The sequence below is a fragment of the Carassius auratus genome, unplaced genomic scaffold (assembly GCF_003368295.1).
Source record: "Carassius auratus strain Wakin unplaced genomic scaffold, ASM336829v1 scaf_tig00000788, whole genome shotgun sequence".
NCBI lineage: Eukaryota > Metazoa > Chordata > Actinopteri > Cypriniformes > Cyprinidae > Carassius > Carassius auratus.
Window position 1 is genome coordinate 103,614 of NW_020523323.1, and position 18,280 is coordinate 121,893.

The following is an 18,280-nucleotide window of genomic DNA, read 5'->3' on the forward strand; positions in this document are numbered from 1 at the left end:
AGAGAGACACGCTGGGACCTCGTTCCGCACTGAGAAAGCTACAACAGTGTTTTGAAGTTATTGAAATTATTGACCGTGTTTAAGCAATCGTTTGCTGTCTACGCCCAGAGGGCATCGTGATTTGTTTGTTATTGTTAAATAAACGAGTGTCCCAGCAACAAGCCGACCCCTGCCTTCTTCCTTCCTATTAAGACTGTGTTGAACCGTGTTACAGTAACAATATAACATTTTCCAAGAGCATATTTGGCCCATTGATTATGATTGTTGCACTTCTTCTGAACCATAAATAGATATTTGTAACCGTTTTGTAGGTTGATGTGCTTCTATACATTATGCTTGAATTTAAGATGAACTTAAAGCGGGATGCATTTAGAATCGTATCTACTCTACTCTTATCTACCACAACTGACACTGACACAAGCATTCATTTTCACAGAGCTCCAAATTAAACTTGATGATGATGAGAGCAAAATGGAACTGAGAATGTGAGGTTGCATTTATAATGCTAACCATAAAAAAGAAAGACTGAAATGAGCTCAATACATACAACCTACACTGAAATTTAACTACCCCCAATCTAATATTAATGAAAAATATACATGCATACATAAACGTATTAATGATAGCCCTCTCTATCATTGCGTCAAAGCACCTTGTGTTCTTTCTTTCAGTGAATACATATTTGATAAGGTAGATGGTTTGAATAAACTCAATTAGCATGAGCAGCTAGCCACTAATGATCACAGGGACATGCAGTGGATTCACTGCCGCACCCGGTTCGATTGGCATATTATTGCGAGCGGAAAGAGAACATAAAGTTCACTCACCGCTAATCAAGTGTCTTGATGCATTGGCTTGAAGCGCCATGATAATTAGCATAATTTGTCACAGTGCCGTAAGATTGCTCTACATGGGTAGTAAGCTATGTGGAACAGCAATATGAGTACTTCTTCAATCTGAGTTAAAATCTGCCCTATTTTTATTCGTGTTTATTGTGTTTTTACAATTGTGGTTGTGGGCAGTTGAAGAGGAAAAGGTGCTGAAAGGTTTTTTATAAGCAAAAATGAATCCCAGGTGATTTGAAAAGGGCACATACTGTCAAGTGATGCTTAGCAAGCTAAAAACCAAATTATTGTACTGACAACATTGTTTTAAACTGATTCACGTAATATCCTGAGCACATTTCCCCTTCTCTCTCTGACTGGTTTACATGCTACAGTATATGCCTCAAACAAAATTGAATATCTTTCAATAATCTAAAGTCACCCTAGTAAAAAAAAGTAATATATTTAAAATCTATTTATTTCATATTAAATATAGTTCATACATATTAACATTTTGAATTCTTTTGTGATATAAATCAAATGATTTACAAACCTGTGGACTATGACTCCCAAAAGTTGTATTGCAGTTGAGAGTTTTTTTTTTTTTCATTTTTTTTTTTTTTTTTTCACATGTTCCTTCTAGTTTTGCGTGCAACATGCAACAGATGGTCAGCAAACGGTCTGTGAATACTATGTGGCTGTGCCATCTGAGGCCAAGACTGAAACTGAGTGCAGACTGTGCAATTTTTTATTCTGTTGCTTATCAGATTGTATAAAGTGACCCCAGTAAGTTTTGGGGTAAAAGTTGGGACATAAACTGTCATTTAAGCCAGACTGGACTATACACATTTTGCTAAGAGTCTGGCCATGATATGTCAACACAGACTGTGCTTTTTAAGCCACCAATCTTTGTCCATACTAAAATACTGATTTGCATACGTTTTTATTTCAAAATAACCATAAAAAAATAAAAATCTAAAGGTTTGTCAGTGGTAACCTACCAAGTGATTACGGATGAAAATGAGCTATTGCTAAATCTGGTACAATGCATTAAATGTAAACATACTTTAATGGATATGTTTGGCACCACACAATCTGTAGTGAGCTCTGCCGGTTTCTCTCTGTCATTGTTTTTGTCCTGCTCATAAAACTGCATTCTCTCTCGGTCTCGTACTGCTCTTTGCAGCCTCTCCCTCTGCAAGTGTCCCAAGCATCGGGTCTGAATGAATAGAGTGCTGTCCTTCCTTCAACCTGTCAGTCATGCAAACACACTCACATATACAGATACACAAAGAACACTAGCCCTAGGAGGATACTTTTTTTTTTAATTCTGAAATACGAGCTCTGAGGTCAACGTCTGTATAATTCAAGAGGAGAGACTGTCTGCTCTTGAAACTTGTAACCAAAATAAAAAAATGTCTACACACACACGGTATATCAAATTGGAGTTAGTTATGTTATCCCCACAACATCACAAAAATTTGCCTAGGCACTAGATTGAGTAATCTGCTAGGCTGAGACATACATTACAACGGTTAATAAGAAAAGAATTTGGCTTCACCAGCACTCAACCGGCACCACTGAGGCTTCCTGTGCAGTGAGTTGATCAGTTTTACATTTTTTTGTTGGTTCACTCCAAGGGCAAATGTCAGTAAAATGAAGCATGGCACATGGTATTGCGTATTTGGGGTAAATGATCCATGTAATAGCTGAGAGGGATAAAAGAGTCTGTTCTGAGACCTAGGTTTAGGGCTGCTTTATACACCCTCAGGTGTCCATACGTATAAGATTACTTAATGCACACAGATATGCAATATCTGACACAACCAACCGATCTCTAGAAACAATAGTCACATATTTTAGTTTAAAGATGAATTATTCAACAAGCTTTTTATAACACATTTTCAGCAGCAGCAGCAGAATTGAGACTGATACATTTGTTTTTAATACCTATATTTATTTTATATCCATATGTCACCTGTTAAAGTAAGCAATGATTTTCTAAGCATCTTCCACTGGGGAAGATGAGGGCTAAGGAATTGGGTATGACATGTTACTAAAAATACCAACCCACCCACAAACCGTTTGATCTGAATGGCCTTTGAAGACAAGCTACACAGGAGACAAAGTTTGAGACAGTGAAACCTCAAAGATGATCCATGGATTCTAAGGTGATGAAATTACAAATGCAATAAGCAACCAATAAATATCATTACTGAATAAATAAATTAAATTGGTGTGTGCTTGCAGGTGTGTGGGACTTTCCACAAATTGCTTTCTCATACTTTTTAACACTGTTTTCAGAACCAGTTAGTTTCAGAATAGTGTTAGATAAACCGCATGCAACCATAATCATGGGAAAGACTACTAACTTGACAGTTGTCCAGAAGACGATCATCGACACCATCCACAAGGAGGGTAAGCCACAGAAGGTCATTGCTGAAAGGGCTGGCTTTTCACAGAGTGCTGTATCAAAATATATTCATAGAAAGTTGACTGGAAGGAAAAAGTGGTAGGAAATGGTGCACAAACAACAGGGATGACCACAGCCTTGGGAAGATTGTCAGAAAAAGTCAATTCAAGAACTTGGGAGAGGTTTACAAGGAGTGGACTGAAGCTAGAGTCAGTGCATCAAGAGCCACCACACTCAGACGTCTTCAGGAAAAGGGCTACAGCTGTCACATTCCTAGAAGCTAGCCACACCTGAACCAGAAAAAAAACATCAGAAGCATCTCACCTGGGGTAAAGAGAAAAAGAACTGTCCTCCATAGTCCTCTATTCATATGAAAGTAAATTTAGCATTTCATTTGGAAATCAAGGTCTGGAGTATAGAGGAAGACTGGAGAGGCACAGAATCCAAAAGAGAGTGCAAAGTTTGTAAAGTCAATAATGATTTGGCATGACGTCTGCTGGTGTTGGTCCATTGTGTTTTATCAAGTCCAAAGTCAATGCAGCCATCTACCAGGAGATTTTTTTAGCACTTTATGCTTCCATCTTCTGACAAGCTTTATGGAGATGCTGATTTCATTTTGCAGCAGGACTTTAGCACTTGCCCACAGTGCCAAAACCACTTCCAGGTGGTTTGCTGACCATAATATTACTGTGCTTGATTGGCCAGCCAACTCACCTGACCTGAACCCCATTTGGAATCTATGGGATATTTTAATAATAATAATAAACAATAACAATAATAAACAAATCAGGCTTTTAAAATATATTTAGACCCAAAAGTTTGTAAGAGAGTTGAAAATCAAAAAACACTTTCGTAAAGAACATTCTGAACCCATTTTTTTATCCTTTTGAAAAGGTTGGACTCCTGCTCGTGGAAAGTACCGTGCATATTTTATTTTACAGTGACTTTTTAAAAGGTCCATCTGATCGCTAATTGAAAATCCACTTTATAAAGTAGTTTTTACTCACCGCTGACTGATTATGGCCTATCAGTGGCCCTCAATCACAGAGTTCAAAATGACCCACAGGACTAAGGCTGGTGAAAAGAGATAAAACAAAAGCCCAAATCCCTCTCTATCCCCTGAAAGCTCCAGCTGTTGAGCTGTCCTCGCTATGTGGGGTAGACCTTATCCGAACTGCCAATTAACCAGCAGCACTCAGAAATTTGTGCACGCAGAGCCCTGAAACTCTCAACACTTTTGACAGAGTGTATCAGAAGCCTTATGTGAGAATAGCTGGAACACAAAAACAGCTCCTCCACTTGTCTCTCACTTTTCGTCTATATTTGATGGCTGATGTTGGAACATGACTTTCCTATCAGTTTCTCTTGACTGCAGTCAGCCTGCAAAAGCGTCTTTGAACGTTTTCTGTGACAATGTAGGTGCCAGATTTTAAGGGTTGAGGTACAAGCTTGCATCTTAAGTGACGTTTTGCAGGGGGAAAAAGTTTGCTAATGGAATGTATGTGGATAGCTTAAAACAATCCAGAAATAAGTGATCTGACAGAAAAGTTTGAAAATAACCATTTAAGTTGACTAAATACTCCAGCGCAATCATTTCAGCACTTCCTTTGGTGGCAAGAAAAATGTAATTGGAACCCACTGGAGAATTTCCTTAGAGCAAATTCACATTTAACAATAGTCTTTTATCAACACTGTGCTTCAGAATCAGCAGATACAACTGCTAATAGGTTTTCATTTCAAGAGACGATGTCTCATGGAACCACTAGCTCTGGAAAACACTAAATGAAACCAGCAGCGGAATTTAGATTCAGAATCAGACAATTCTCGGTTTGTTAATTAATGATGGGTCTTGTCCAAGGGGATCTAACAAAGCTCCAGCTCGGTTAAATATTTAGTTTCAGCCTATTTAAATGCCACAACTGATGCTGCTCCTCTAGCATTTAAACTTTAGGGAGACAAAGCTCTAAAAGTTTAGACGTTAACAGTCTACTATGATCTGACACTAGTTGAGGTCCAAAGAAGAAGAAAAGAAACTTGAGAGATAACTGAATGCTTTAAACCTGTATTCAGCACATCCTGCAGCTATGATTCACATTTTAATAAGAGAGAGGCTAAAAAGAGAGTTAAGGGGAATGTTATCTTATGAGTTTTTTTCCCCTCACTCCTTCATTATTACTATATTTTGTCCTCATGAAAACAGCCACTAGGAACTAATTGTTGGAAATAAGGTTGCATATGCACAAGTGGGCAGAGAATATGCCCTCTCAACACAGAATCAAAGCTTCGGCACAAATTGAGCAGACGCGGATGTTCAGCTGCGGGCACATATAGTATACTTTGCTCAAGACTGGTGAAGAAATTAAAGTCTGAGAAAAAACTGAGAGAATCCAGAATGTCCCTGAACTGGGGGCAGGTCACTTAATTAAAAAAAAGGGTTAAAAAGTGCAAAAGAATTAGAGGACACAAAGTTCAGAATGGCTCAGTGCAATGTGACATTTTTCTGGTAATCTAGCCATAGATTTATTTGAAGTCCCTGTAACTTGGAAGTTTTTATACTGTACAAGACCTGATGGACTTTATATAATATAAAATAATGGTTGTTGATATCTATTTTCAAGTAGTTTTTGAATTTTATTTTGAATTTTGGTTTAATGAAGAACATTTTAACAGCTAGATATTTATTTGTTTATTTATTTATCTTTTTAGATTATTAAAAACATTAGATTTTTTTAAATTGATGGTTTGCTAAAAGGTTCTTTAGGGGACCAAAAATTGTTCTTCTATGGCATCGCTGTGAAAAACAAAACCCTTTTGAAAGCTTTCAGAGTGAAGACAGACACTAACTAATGAAGTACATGTAATGAGCTTTTTAAGCAAGAGGAGAAATGAACTCACCCCCTGAAAGGTCTATTCTGACTGTGTTCAAGTTGTATATGTATATGTGGGAAATCAAGATTAAATCTTAAGCTTAATTGTTTAACAGTGGAAATATGTTTTTCAAACCAACATATTGTTTACTTGCACAGAAGAAATCAGCTCAGTGCAGTCAAACAATGTTGTGTATCTGCAGGTTAAAAAAAAAAAAAACTATTCTTAGTCATTAATTTCTTTAAAACATTTTTTTTTTTTTTAAGTCTCAAAAAAAACTTGACGAAAAGACATATACTATACTTGAGAAGCAGCATTATAAAATAAATTAAAACTTGAGTGTATTTTGTCTTATTAAACAGATTTTTCTAATTGTTTTAAGTGGAAAAGTGAGAAAGAAAATGCCAATAAAGTAAATATAACTGATCTTGCTTTGTTTTCATTATTATTATTATTCGTAGGGGTCATATTTGACAGCGTTTATAAAATGTGGAACAGCAGGTTTGTATGTATTATAGTTTAAAAATACAAATATATATATATATTTTTAAATCATTATATGTTTCCCCAAATAATATTTGAGCAAAAATAATAAAAATTATTGAAAGTTAGCATTTAAAAAGTAGGCTATTTATTTCCTTAACATGAAGTTCCAAGATCTACAGTGCACACTACACAGAAAGGATGTCTGCCTTTGAAATACATGTAATGTGACTGCCTGCACACTTAATTATAGATATTACTCCACAGAAAACAATATCTGGATTAATTATAAACAAGTTGTTGCTGCTAACAGTCTGACAAAGTTGAGGAAATAGGTCCCCCTTTACCCATTATTTGCTGTCGGTTTCACTGTTAGTCTAGTATCATTAAAATTAACATAACTACACTAAATAAAATTTTAATTAATAGAAACAAAAATTAACACTGGAAAAAAAAATAATGTGTTTGGTCTTGGCGGAAAATATCTGCTACTCTGCCCCTGCGACAGAGCAAGTCAAATATATGAACATGTAACACGTATAAAATAACCCCCATGTATAACATACATGAAATACTCCTGTAGCAGAACTATACAGGTGGAGCTGGGGAAGGTGGAGGGTTTCTGAAGCGTGCAATCTCACTGGCTGATCAGAAAAGTAAACAATCAGCAGTGCCATGTGAATATGATTTGATTATATCAGATTGAGTCTGTGCCAACAAGAGTTTCATCACAGAACTAAAACAAAATTAAATTTAATTAACAATAGGCACTATTTTCTCACAATTCTGAGTTTTATTCCGGCAATTCTGAGAAAAAATGTCAGACTCATGAGATAAACAGTCACAATCGCATAAAAAAAGAGAAAAAAGGGGAAAAAATTGTAAAAACAAGCTTTTATAAAAGTTGACAAAAAATATGTTGAATGGAGCCACAAAAGGACCTATGAAAGGGCTCAAATGATTGCCACAGGCACTCTATGGAGGAGTGGAGGAAGGTAGAGGTTTTGTTTGAGGAGCCTTAATAAATCATCTGATGGACTGCAGTTTGCCATGTCCGAGAAACTGTAAATTGTGACTGTCATTCAGGATAATATTGCTGTGCAAAGGCTACTGGACGGCCTCTCGGACATGCCTTGGGAGGAAGACGAGGCTGACAAGAAAGATGAAGAGCAAGATGATGTTCACCTATGCAGAACTGAGCAGCACACATTCACACCAATCTCTGCAAAAACCATTTCACTGCCTACACACTGTGTCTGGAACAAATAAAGACTTTTTTTTCTACCAGATATATTTATTGATTTATACAGAAACTGATGTAAGAAAGCAATGATAGTTGCAAATGCATTTTTTATGAGGTGGAATTGGGGGAAGATCTATTTACGTTGCATTTTACAATCTAAGGAGTGCTCTGGAAGTCTTGTAGAAGGGTTCAGCATGCAGCAGAACTGTTTATCTCTGGTTTAGCATTTCATTACATCTTTTGGATAAATTGTTTTACAATTCAATCTTCCCATCTTTTAGGATTTCCAATAGCCCAGACATGCACACGGGTGGCCAAATCTATATGTAGAACATCAATATAAACTCCAAACCATGTAAAGTCTGTCTTTGCACCTCTGTGAAAACAAACAAATATGATGTTTGTCTCAACTCTGGCTCCTACCATGGTATCAAAATCTTGCAGCCGCCCCTGGTCACGAATTACATTCAATACTTCATCAAACAAGTCCACCCCCATCTGGCCTCGACGATCAATCTCAACTGGACACCTTGCCCCCCTTGTCTTCAAATGAAGAGCTTGTGCATGCAACTCAATGTTTAGAAGCACCAGGAACCTCTGTGAGTACAGTCAACACTAGTAATATTCAGACTAGCATATAGATTCTCTGGCCTTCTTAAAAATTCACTAGTTTAGATCTTATTGAGTCTGGAGGGATACATATATCTAGTGAACAGAAGCATTTTAGGGAAACACTGGCACGCTCCCGGTGGGAAGGCTATTCCAAAATGTAGGAAATGTAATTACAAAGATACCTCGTTCTGATTTAAGGCAGCATCGCATATCCTCCAAAGACAATTTTAGAATGAATTACAACAATTCCAGTGCATTAATAAAAACAAAATAGTGAACAAAGTTAGAAAAATTATGATTATTAGCAATGGATAATGTACAGACAGCTTATGGAATTACCCCTCACACATATGCTTTAAGCTTTATTAGCGGCCATAGCTGAAGTGATGCTAACATTATTTTAGTACACCTGCAACTCTAGGCCTTTAACAGCCACTGACATTAATAAAATGGCACATTTGTTTTTTATATATATATAAACATGACACAGAAAAGAAAATGTGGCCATTAGGGGGTCTGAACTGCGTAAACAGCCTGAGTAAACAGCCTAGATGAGAAACAAGGCATGTGGGTGGATGCTTTGAAAGAGAAAAAAATGGTGGTTTTCTTTCACCATAATGTCTGCTGTGTTGCCTCCCTTCAGCAACAGCTTCAAACATACTCAGTTTCACTGGCGTTCACTTTGTAGCTCTCCCTCATTCCTTTCTGTGGGCTGTGAGAATAATTTAGCCAATACATTAGCGCCACAGCTAGCCGGCCCTGCGCATAAGGTCCTGTTAAAGCCATGAGCAATATTAGCCAATATCGATGCAGCCCAGCAGTCTTCGGAGAGCCAACGTTAATGACCAATAACCTGCAGGTGGTCTCACGCCACTTTTTTCGATCCATTTTTTCCCCTCATTTTCAACGTGTATTGAATTTCCTTAAAAGGATGATTTTAATTAACTCGACAAATTAACTTTCCTCTTTAAATCGCATCAAGAGGAGTGTGATATTCCAAAAATCACAGCATATACTAACAGGGATACGTGTAATGAAAAATGACATATTTGGTTAGTGAGAATTTACATAAAACATGGACAAAAATGCACTGAATAAACTGAAAAACACTTGTTTTTTTTTTTTTTTTTTTTTGAGAATGACTTTGTTTGTGGTCCCTAGTGTTTTTAGAAACAACATCATATTTCAGGATAGTGAAAACAGTAGAATAATGAATAGAACTGATAAACAACAGTATTTGATGCCTGAGTACTTTTTCCCCCTTCTATTTTCTGTATTTATTTTTTTCTGTTGGCTTTGCTGCACACCTCCACTAAATAGAAAACGAAAATAAACTGCATTTATTAATCTTTTATCTGTGATTTCTGAGACTCCAAACATAGCCCTAGCAAATAAGTAATATATTCAAAAATAAACTTATTTCATACTAAGTATAGTTCAAACTTACTAACAAATTTACTGACATATTGCTAGACTTACTGATAAAAAAATTCTAATTAAACTTTACTTGGATTACCTTACATTTCTTGATATAAAGCCTACAGTGTGTTTTAATGTCACTTTTGATGAGGATTGTATGATCTTTGAATAATATCAATCTTTAAATGGAAGACATTTAAAATGTACTTGCATTAGTTCCACTTTAGCACAATCAAATATACTTCAGTATATTTTAGTTGGACTTCAGCACTAGCTCCGCAAAATTAAAGTGCATTAAGCACAAAATGAGTTGTTCCAATTTAGCAGACTATAAGTAGACCAGTTTAGTATAGCAATGTCAAGTGCTTTGAGTGCCTAGAAATATATAAATATATAAATATAAATGCTATGAAAATGAAAATGTAATTAATAATGATTATTATATTATTATAGCAAAAGTACAATTGCGGGGTATTTCATTAAGTACATAAACATGTAAATGTATTTGCAGTATACTTTGCATTAAATAAATGTATTAGAAATATATTTTAGCAGATTTATTTTTCACTAGTAAAGTAATGCGTTTTTTTAAGGAATGTTAAAAGTAAAATTTATATTATCATATTATCCTAGAAAAAACACTGTAAAAATGTGTTTAAAAAATGTGTAAAGCTTAAAATAGAGTTTACAGATGGTATTCGATACCAGTGTACTCTACACTTTTTCCTATGAATGAATTAATGAATTAATTAATGTATGTCACTGGCTTTGCTGTACACCTCCACTAAACAGCTTAACAAATGAAAATTAATTCATTCGTTTCATCTGCAATTTCCGAGGCCCCAAACATAAGTAATGCAATACTACTCACACAGAACGTTTAAATCAAAAGGTTTTGTACATTATTTTCAAAAGATTAGTAAAACTCACAGAAGGATTCTTCAATGAAAGCACTTCAGAGATTCTCTTGTCTTAAACAGAACATGAGGGTTAGAAACACTAAATGTTTAAGGATACTAAAGCAATATTTTTAAATATCAAGAGTTCATGGATAAGAACCTTTTGCATTTGATACGTGAGTTGAAAGTTACATATACAGAAATTGAAAATGCTTGATGCTGCCTGTGTATTGATCCTCAGAACAGCTTCCCACAGTCGGCCTGAGGATGGGCCTGAAATGAAAGACTTTAGACACTCGGTCAGATCCAGTGCCAAGAGTTCCCAGCCTTGTCCTGTGCCAAGCCAGGAATACTAATCGGCCTCTTTTGCCCGCTAATAGAAAGAGGGAATGTCTAGGCGTTGAGATCTCTGATTAGTTTGACTCGGGGCTTCATGCTTTGTCTGATGTTGTTCCTACCTGCACTTTGCACTTTTGTGGAGTTCACAAGACACACTCTGAATACTTAACAACGGTACTAACACAGAATACACACCGAAACCCTGTGCATTCAACAGATCTTCAGTGTTCAGTAAAGTTCATGAAATCTGACAGCTCCATAGTTCATATCCAGATATTATGGTGAATTATTGCACTTATTCATTTTTGCATTTTGTATGTATTTATTCTCTCCATTCCTGAGAGATATATTACATACACTTGCAATGCATTATATCAACATATCTCTCTGACTGATGCCTGTCTCACACTCACACATGGGGGTAAAGTAATATTTGATTGCCACCTTTTTATGGAAAAAAAAATATATAATCAAACACAATTTCCAGAACCTGCAGTGTGTACCCTACTGGTGAATCTCAAACTAAATGAATCATAGCACAGCGAGAAGAGAGGATGATGGTGCCGCAGAGATGGGCTTCATCTCTGTGGGGTCTCTGGTGCAATTAATGAAGTGCTGATATATTTATTTAGGTCTCATTAGAATCCAACCCCTGAGGGGCACATCCTGTCTCCGAGAATCCTCCCATCGTAGAGTACATTTTGTTTGGGCAATATAACAAAGGATAAATTAAGCATAACCAGCACGCCTTCGAAGTGCCATGTGTGCTGTGTTCAGAACATTCTGTAAATATGAGTTGTAATATAAATAAAACATGGTTATATGTTCATGCTGATTCATTACAGGGTCTGCCTAAATGGTGTTCAATTCTCTGAAGTGGATAAATGTGAACTAAAAGTGAAACAAAAATTACTCTTCAGTGCAGCTTTTGCTACAGATTTAATTAATTTAATAAAAAGGTTTTCAATATCAGACGAAAAATAACTACTTATATTATGATTAATAATTGTAAGGTATTAAAAGTATGCATTACCGTGTTTTTTTTTTTTTTTTTTTTTTTTTTTTTACCTTTTGCCCAATCTATAATTTGCCAAATGCATTAAAATAAGCCTAACAAATTTAACTGATATTTCATTTTAAAGCTGAAGTATATTACTAATGTAATATTTCACTGGAATATGTAAGAAACATTTCCTTGTCTTTTAATCATCTTATATTAAGATTTTAAAACAACAGAATTTGATTAAAGGGATTTGAAACACAATAACTCTTATTTCCACAGAGGCATCACAGAGTCATTACAGTTGCCCCAGCATAATAAGTCCTGCATTAACGAGAACTCATATTTATAAGCACAAATAATTTCTCCCCAAATCTCTTCATGTTGAAATTCAAACTAGCTGTTATGAGTTTTTATGCTGTGTTGTGTTTTACTGGTTCTTGTGACCTCCATTATACTCATGCTTAAGAAAAGAATGTTCTCAAGCAAGTCTTAAAAATGCTATTTTTGACTCCCTTATTTTGTAATTTTAAAATTTTACATTCTGTAAACAACAAATACTGTATATATATTATAGTTTAATGTGATACAAATGGTTTCACTTTAAATTATGCCTGACTTTTATTTTAATGACAGCATTCATCTTTTTTTTTTTTTTACTTTATTAGTAGCGTTTTTACTCTTAAATGTCTAAAAATCCTAACATTTTTACTTTTTTGTCTTATATGCTTGAATTTCAAAGTGCTAGATGTACTGATATTAATTCAAAGCTGAATGGTAATCAAGGGCTTGTTATATTAATTTCACTAAACGGATTTTCACTAATAATCAATGATCTTTAAGATGGAGGAATGAACACGAGAGCAAAAAAACTTGACCAGCCATTTTACGCTTCTTTACTCGCTGTGATATTGTGTGCTCTCTTTGAAAAATCACAGGACCTTTAGCTAGAGAGGTGGAGAGCCTTTACAGTTTCATCTTCCTCATCTCTCCAGGGACATCCTGGCCTTTATATCACCCACAATAACCTCCAAGAGTCAACAGATAAGCATGTCATCAAAGCCTTGCTAACACGGCCCAGCCGCGAGGATCTTAGTGCAGCTATCCGCTTGATCACGTTCACAGAGCTAATGCCGAGCTATCAGCAGCAGAGCAAAGACACCTGCTCTTTTAAAGAGCTAAGCGCTTCCTTAGAAAAAAGAATACAACCTACAGAGTCAAAGTAAAGATTCAAATTCAAAGCAGTAACAATGTTAACAATGAATTAAGTGTACATGATTTTGAAGGATTTCTGATTAAAGATACTGTGCTTTTGATTCACTTGACCACTATACACTATGCTATGCAGAGTTATCATTATCCATAGTGAAAAAAATAGCAAAGCATACAGTATATGACTCCACATATCTCTCCAATCGCTGTTCTTACCAACCCAGGCTCATTCAAAATAGGTGCATCTTAATACATTTCTGCAACACCATTATTACATATCTTACTGCACGTTCTGCAGCAGTTTCAAAGTGAAAACTTGCAAATCATACCTTGTGGGAAAATGAATAACAGCTATCGTAGTTTACTGCCTCTAGTGTTCATTTCAACTGGAACCTGCGGCGATTCGTATATAGGTACATTTTCTTGAGTTTCGCAAAAAGGTAAGCATGTATTTCCAATTAGCCTATGTTGGTTACTACTTAAATTGTGTGTGTGTGTGTGTGTGTGTGTATATACACGTATACATACATATATACTGGCATCCACACAGTTTTAATAATTTAGCTTTTCATTATTTTGTAGTACTTTTTTTTTTTTTAATTTGCTGTTTTTTGTCATTTTGTAAACTGATTATTTACGGTTCATAGTTACAATTTATTTCAAGTTATAAAATAATTATTTATACATTCATTCAGTCATTCATTTTTTTTTTTTTTTTAGTTTACTATAAAAACCGGGTTGTAAAGAATGTTATGTACTGTCCATCACAAGATCAACGTATCTCACTCCACATGAATCAGACCTCCTGCTTTGCTTTTCTCATTTAATGCCCCTCTCCTACCTTGTTCTTTTTTCAGCCTGGTAGCTTTTTCTCTTGTGTGTACTGTCCTCATCCTATTCTACATTTCCCAGAATCACCCCTATTGCCCAGCGCTCTGTTGTCACTCATAAGGGAAAACTTTCTTTCTATGACCCATTTCAAGGAACCTTTTCCCGTTCTTCCCCATTCTGATTGGATCGGTGCCTGAGGAGGATTTGAGAGTGACCGGCCAGTCTCAAAGAGGGTGCGTATGGCATGACTGACTTTTAATGCAGCATTATAATTGATGTGTGCATATATCTCTAAGGGACTAGATCTGGTCTGGCAGAAGAGGAAGAGAGAGAGAGAGAATTTTGTCACAGAGCTGCACTTTGAAATACGCAACAGAATATCATGTATTCACATTAATTCCGCTGACTCAAAATGTCTGTCTCATTTTAATTAAAGCCTGAAATCTGATTTAGATTCTCATTTTAGTCTTAATGACAACATGGCTAAAGGCTCAAACGGTTCATTGGACCATCTTTGCTCATTTAAATGAAGCAAAAGAGGGAATCATGCTTTTAATCATAAAGTCCTGATTGAGACATAAAATATTAAACAAAATATTTGATGAGGTTGCAATAGTTCCAAGTATTCCAGGTGGGGTTATAAACTGATTGAATTTATCATCATCTTGGTATCTGAAGGAGGAGGCATCCGGACATCTGAGACCTAGAACCTGTCAAGTGTAGCCAAGAGCTTTAGTGGGGTGTACAAACATTTCATCCGCTCTGTGATGAAGGACAGAAGATGAGATGTTCCTTCTTAAGGTCACTAAACAGAAGTGAAACTGTCTGATGTTCAGAACAGGAGATTTAAAGTTAGCAAAAACCAAACACAGATTGGTGCCATTTGCTTTCTTAAAAGAGATTTCCTGTCTTACTGTGATTGACCGGTGCATGTTTTTCCAAAGAAAAGAAAAAAAGTTTTTATAATTAAATCTGAAACAACTTTCTTCTTCAGCTGATATAACCAAGCGCTTCCCACCAACCACCTGTTGAAACCATCTTTCACTATACAGTCAATTAACACTGTATATAAGGTTGTTTTCTTCAAGTTTTCGCATTTTCTTTTTCCTAATTGAATATCCTATTTCTCTCAGAAGAATGTCACAATGCAAGTAAAATGGGTTGTAAACATCATTTCATGTTGACTTGAGACATGGGGAAACAATGAAACTCAACTACACTCTTAAAAATAAACTTTTTTCTTATTGGCATCGGTAGTTCCATGAAGAACTCTTAACAACCACTGTTAGGGTGGTTTCATTACAGTGGGTCAGGCTGCTGGATAGCCGACGGACTACAGAAACAATATTCGCAAGATGGTATCTGTACTGTATTTTTCCTGTCTATTACCACCAACTGCCACTTTTACCAGCAACGGAAATAAACGCAGTTAGAATAGCAAAATACGTGAGAGAGTGTTGCTATTGTGTGACTATTGTATTGTTGTATCGTGTATATATTGTATCAATTCAATGTTAATGCTGAATCAAGACTACTTGTGACTAGTTGGGTGTTATTTTCAACCTTACAACATTAAGACACAAATATAAGGGGCAGAGTTACAGTACTAACAGCTTTGGCCGTTACAATAGCCTACTGTCAGGATTTACTAGAGACGCGCAGTGAAGAATTAGTGCTGAAAAGACATGGACAGGGTTATTTTCATTTCAGTGCATTCCAAATTGAAATGGCTGCATTTTTTGTTGCTAGGAGGAGGCACTGCAGAGATTGGAGAGTGTGTTGTAGAAGGGAGAGGATTTTTTTCCCCACACCTATTCATTTATTTGGAATGCCAGAACACGTTTTCCAAATCTGAACATATATGCTTAAGGTAATTTGCACTGCGCTTGGTAGATTGCATTGGTCATTATGAGGATGAGATAATTTTAAATTAATAACTTTAATTTGTGTGTTGTCAGTAAATCACCCACAGAAATGTCCACGCCCATCGGTGCAGTTTTGGAATTGCGCTCTCACATAAATTCACACAGTTTAGTAAATCTGGCCTCAACAGTTCTTTTAAGATCTGTTCACTGTAAGTTTCTTGGAGGAACCTAACATGGCATGAAATGGTTCTTCTATGGCATGGCTTTGAAAACCCCCTTTTGAAACCTTTATTTGTTTGGAGTCTACGTACTTCAGCTTTAGTAAAGCTGATGTTTAAAGTGATATGCACACCAAAATGCGTTTACAATAGGTCTAATGGGCTTCACTAAAAATAAAAAATAAAACGCCTGGTTTTCATGGTACAGGTTCATGCTAAGGTTTAGTCAAATTTGCACTTCTTAATGAACAGTCATAAATCATCATACATCACAATGAAAGTTCTGTGAAAGAGGGAATAAATTCAACAACAACAACCAAATTAAAGACTAAAGTCACTAAAAGCCTTATAATAATTGAATAAATGCACAAATAATTAATTTTAAAAGGGGAAAAAGCAGTACAAATTAAAATACACACACCATTCGGCGTCTGTCCGCGGCGCCCAGCTACGACTCAGAACGCTGTTCAAATTCCTGCCGCGCCACAGAGCGCCATCTTCATAGTTTTATATTAAATAACATCATATTTGTTTCAAACCATTGTCCATACATTATACCAAGATACCAGTGCTGCAAAATACTACTTTACTACTAATTAAGACTCATCATCTTGCTGCTCAGAACTTGATTCGATATTGAACTCCAGCGTACAGAATGTGCGCGTCTGGTGTGCGATACCTCGAGTTGACGCGATGCTTCTCGTCCGGTGTGCGACCGCCTTAACACTCTAACCTTATAGTCTACATAGTGGCATCTGAGTGATCCGCATAACTGAGATTTCCTAAACTTTGTCCTTCACAAATCCTCAGACATAACGCTCTACTCTCTAATGGCCGAGTCTTATGAAACCTGTCAAGAATTTCTCTGGGTCACATTTCACCACAAAATCAAAAGTGAAATAATATATTATATTTTGCTTAAAGAAAAAGAAGTCTATTTTAGGACCAATAAGACATCCACGACACTCCTCATTAATGTAAAGCACAAAATAATTATATTATTTACATTTTTAGCATGGTTTGTTGTACTGGCATTAATAGATGATGATTTAAATGTTTTTATTTTCTTTTTAAATATTCTACTAAAAGTAATGGGAAACTTATGCGAATCATCATTTTGTGGGGATTTAATCTTAAAATGTCACTATGCATTACGCTAGTGAGAGCTTGGGGAACGTGTTCCTAAGAGGCTTTATTTTCTTGTCTTGCTTTTTTTTTATTTTGGTATTTGGAATGAAATGTGACCTGAACATGTATTTAACCTATAGTCTGAACAACCAGAAAAGAGGAATGAAGACTATCTATCCTGTCATGCTCTACAGGTCAAGGGTGAAGTATTCCAACTAAAGCAGAAAAAAAGGAAATTGTAAAATCTGTCATGCCTTGAATGTGTAATTATAGATAGATCGGATGTGCAGATAGTTCACATGGAAAGGGAAAAAAACACAGTACAGATTAGCTGGATAAAAATATTGATTTTCCACCTGAGTTGCATCTAGAGGCAAAAAGGACATATTATCTAGATGTTGGAACAAACACGGAAGCCTGAGAGACAGAAGGAGAGAGAGGTAAGTCCATGTGAGTGGTCACTTCTGTAGTTGCACGCATGCTGAACACACTGTGACTGTATCTGTATGCGCTTACGTGTAAACACAGACTCACACATACACAAACATGGAGTATGTAGATCAGAGCTTTTCCGGCTGGCTGCATCAGCTCTCCCATGCCGCCTGTGTGCATCGATGCTGGAAATGATAGCTTCATTGCTCCTGTGTATTTGCGAAACCTCCATATGTTCGTCAGGATTTCTCCCGCACAGCCGTTCATTTCCCTTCAGATACAGATCACATTATCAGCCAGCAGATCTGTGCATTCGGCTGATGTTACGGGAGATTTGGGAAGATGTATGTTTGTCCTTGTGTTGCAACCAAATATTGCTTATATCGTTCTTAAGGCAACAGTAAATAATTTGATGCTATCGACAATACCAGGTCAATCTCATGAAAACATGTCCAGGTAATATTTAACCCTGAAAACTAAACTAAGCTTATGTA